The sequence below is a fragment of the Eptatretus burgeri genome, chromosome 1 (genome assembly GCF_056783735.1).
Source record: "Eptatretus burgeri isolate ZD-2024b chromosome 1, Ebu_testis_v1, whole genome shotgun sequence".
NCBI lineage: Eukaryota > Metazoa > Chordata > Myxini > Myxiniformes > Myxinidae > Eptatretus > Eptatretus burgeri.
This window is the reverse complement of record NC_140961.1, coordinates 47,364,155-47,368,471: the sequence shown is the minus strand read 5'-3', so window position 1 is coordinate 47,368,471 and position 4,317 is coordinate 47,364,155. Positions and strand designations below refer to the sequence as shown.

At 40.6% G+C, this 4,317-nt stretch overlaps 1 long non-coding RNA gene across 1 annotated transcript in view; it reads right to left on the bottom strand.

Moving 5' to 3' along the window:
- Positions 1-257: 257 nt before the first annotated feature.
- LOC147034414 (uncharacterized) overlaps positions 258-4,317 on the bottom strand; it is a 27,104-nt gene continuing 23,044 nt past the window's right edge. The window contains exons 2-3 of the long non-coding RNA XR_015058543.1: positions 1,225-1,298; positions 258-811 (exon numbers count right to left, since the gene is read on the bottom strand). This is a non-coding gene — a long non-coding RNA (uncharacterized LOC147034414). The remainder of the gene's footprint in view (positions 812-1,224; positions 1,299-4,317) is intronic.

Here is a 4,317-nt window from a genome sequence, read left to right as displayed (position 1 = left end):
CGCCGTCTGGGATCCAGTTGGTCGCTGCCTGATGGACGTGCACACTCACAGCTCTGCAGCTTCGTTGGACAAGGTAAGGATTCACATAACCCGCTATGAATGTTTACTTCACAGGGAAGAAATGGCATTTCGAGTACATTGTGTTACCGACGATGACTTGGGGGACGATACGCATGGTTATTTCGTTAATACATCTCCATCGCCGTTAGGATTTGTCATTTCGATGATGAACAATTGGTGTTTTGTAAAAAAAATAATTCTCTCGTATCAACTTATTCAACCATAACATAGTCAATCTTTTTATTACCAAGTTATACTAATTGTATAGAGTCAATTGGGTACATTTCAAACAGCAGCACATTTGGGTAAAAAAAAAACAAAAAAAAAACACAAAACAGAATAGCAGATTTTAGGAATTGGACATATTGAAAGAGATGAGGTCAGTTAACGAATGACCTGTACAACGAACAAGTTTACACCGATCACTAAATACAGGTAGTGGGCAAAATAACCTGGAAACACCAATGTAAAGTCATTTAATAGGGTGTTGGGCCACCACGTGAGGCCTGTATACACCGTGGAATAGAGTCCACCATTGTCTGGAATTCTACAGGAGGGATGTGGCATCATTCTTCCATGAGAAAGTCAATCAGCTCACCTATTTGATGGAGGTAGAAAACGCTGTTTCAGGCATCCTTCCAGAATATCCCAAAAATGTTTGATTGGGTCCATATCTAGTGACTGAGAAGGCCATAACGTATGGAGAACATCATTGTCATGCTCATCGAATCATTGGGTGACCACACGTGCTCTGTGGATGGAGGCATTGGGGGGGGGGTCTCAACTTGCAGCCATAATTATAGGTAACAAGGTCTGTGCAACATTTTTATACATGACCCGAAACATGCTGGGCAACCTGTGTGGAAGCTGTTGCTTGGTGTCCCACAATATGAGTAACCAAACTCTACAACTATTTTTTACAGTAAACTACCTGTAAAATGAATAACTAACCATTCACTACATGCACATAATGAACTATCCATACAATGTAAACTACTGAACTGGATACAATGAACTAACTGTACAATATGAAATAACTACACACATGAATGTAAAATACCATATGGTCCCTGGCAGCTGACACCTGCAAACATACTCCTCGATCTTGTCATTGACCTCCTCCTTTACCCATCCTTTTCCCCCTTCCCCCCCCACCCCACCCACCAGTTCGTCCCTGTCACACACCGAACCTGTCCACAAAATTTCATCCGGATCCGTCCACCACTTTTTGAGACATCCTGTACACAAACAGACAGAAACGGGTGAAAACATCACCTCCTTCACCTTCGGTGGTGGAGGTAATAACACAAAGCGTGCATCCTTAACCATGACTAAATCCAAATTTATATACAAAGTTGAAAAATCAAAAACATCAACAGATTTTACATTGAGGAATCTAATTCATCTTAAAAAAAAAACTCGAAAGTAGAATTAATACTCCAGAAAGTGTTAATACCAAAATTCTTACTAATTGCGAAACATTCCATTCCATTAGGACCATATTCTGTGCAGAGCGTTGGTGCTGCCTAAGCAGTCTCCTTGGCTATTGGACACAATCCTGAACGGGTCACCACTCCGACACAGGATACCAGCATGCTGGCACTCATTTTGCCGACCTCAGAAGGATGACAGGCAGTCAACCCCACCTGGTATTAATTGAACAGCCGAGTGGGATTTGAACTCAGCATCCGAGGATCCCAAGCCCACCACCCTAACCATTAAGCCAACACCAGGCATATCGCTCAACAACATTTCCTAAATTGCTGCCTAACCACTCGTAAACCCAAGCTAACCGTAATTGAGAATTGTTTCAAAGTACATTGCCTCGCACCCGCTACAAACCTAAACTCTTTTTTTTTTGTGAACCTTAGGGATCCAGAAAAAAACAGGGAATACATAAATTTACCTCTTTACATTTGATGTTAAAATTATTACTCAAAACTACCTGATGCTCAGCTATAACGTCTTGGAGAGGCTTTTGACATGGAACATATGTGCTATTTCCTATACAGTACTTGTGAAAGTAACTCGATCAATACCTAACTCCCTTAATAAAACCTCCATGTAAATCTTTTTACAAACTACCAAAAAATTATTAGCTGCTTTATCTGCCGGAGCTATAACACACTTCTCATGCATATCCTGAATACCCTTATGAACATTAAACTTACTCAACAATGGTCTTGACCTTTCCTGGGAAAAAAAGCCTTAACTAGAAAAAAAAAAAAACTTAATCATGTAATCATGTTGTCCAAATTTTCCACAACCCTATCATACCATGTACTGCAATAATTTAATTTGTAACTAGCCTAAACTTTTTACACATTTTACTAACAAACTGAGAAACAGAATCAACAATAGAAGTTGTCATACAACTCCATGGCCGAATCACTAGTTCCCAATATTTGGCTCCCATTTTCATAAGATCCCTGATATCACGATTACTAATAATATTCAAATCCCCAGAAATCACAGGCCACATGGTTCATAACAAAAAGATGAAGAGGAACATGCACAGTCCATTACTAAAGTATCCCTAACTGCATCTATACTAAGAGTTTTAAGACATTTACCATAACTAAATGATTGACCCACAGTCATGGTGAAAGTGAAACACACTTTCAATGGGGTTCGCCTCCTAACCTTTTCTGGCAATAACTTCTCAATACTAGAATCCCTAAAGATTGAATACAGCTGAAGCTTATCCACCTGCTGACTAGAAAACTCACAAATCAAGATCTCACCACTCACATCGCTTTCGACAGGAGACCGACTTTTCAGAACCCTGTTACAAAAAGCCTCTTCCAAAAAGCATGTCATATGCATTTGCTAAATTCTGTAAAATACTAGCAAAAAATGCTTGGAACATGATCTCAGAATAACATAAAACTCATGAAAACGTTTCCCACCATAAAAACATTTAAGCCTCTCAATTATATCTGAAATCCCAACTCTTGGAGCAGTAACCCCTCTTACGGAATCCATGACCCCAAAGTCTCCTTCGAATTAGATTAGCTTAATACTCATTACCACTAACATTACCCTGAGAAACAGACCCCATACATTGTACCCTACCATTTTGGCCCAAATGATAGATCACACATAGGGTCCTAATCCAAAAATCCTCTTTGTGTCCTAGCTCAGCACGACAATCCTCTTCATTTTCAAAATCAAAACATCAATCGAGTCGATAATATTGGATTGAACAACGACTAAAATTATGCTCAACCTCATTGAAATGATCACACAAATTTGTCTTAACACCAGAAGTCACACTAGACCTATGCCCATTCAAACGTTGATGCAAACATTGTGAAGTTTTACCAACATATTACAAGCCACAATCGCCACAGGTGAGAAGATAAATAACTTGCTTTGACTTATACCTTGACACACCTTCACAATCAACAACAAAATTTTTCCCTGTATAATGAATAACAAAAGTTTCACTAGTTCTAAAAACCTGACAACACAAACATCGAGACAAATTACACTTTCTAAAAACAGCCTTACATGTACTTGATAAAACATACCGACATTTTTATCCTGAAATAATTTTCATTTTTCGAAAAAACAGAAATGTTGTTTAATTTTTAAATCCCAAGGTGACTTTTGGGACACCCTGTATGTGTATTGTTACGGATCTGGAAACCATATGCATTCGAACATACAGATGTCCCAAAGGTCAGTTATTCCGTAAAGTACATGTGAGACAGGTTGCTTCCTTTTGTCTAGTGGGAGAATCAAAGGTGTGCGTTGCGATGTTCTTTTAGGTAGGTTATTACATCCAACGAACCATCTAAGACCATCTAACAAACAAACCGACAACACCACTAAACAAGCGTTTCACTCGCCTAACCGGCGACTCGCTGTCCGAGGCAGAATCTCTGGCAGTTCCTTCTCGGCTTCCACAAACTTTGTAACTTCTTTTTGATGAGATGGGCACACGTGGAGTGGGGGCGGGGTTTTCTCTGCATGGCCGAAACCCCGCCCAGAAAGGGCGGACCTACGGGAGCCCCGTCCAATCAGGGCAGACAGTGACGTCTGTTCCACCGAGCCCCCGCTACGTTCGGGGAGGTCCATAAAAGTTACGACACCATCCTCAGTGGAGAGTTCTGTGGAGAGGAGTCTCGAGAGTTCTGAAGGGGTTCGGTCGTTGGTTCTGAGTAAGTCTCTTGGAGGAGGAACGAGAGTTCTTTTGGAGGAGCAAGTTGGTTGGTGTGCGCTCTGCATTTTGCTGGCGTTCGTGGAGTTTTC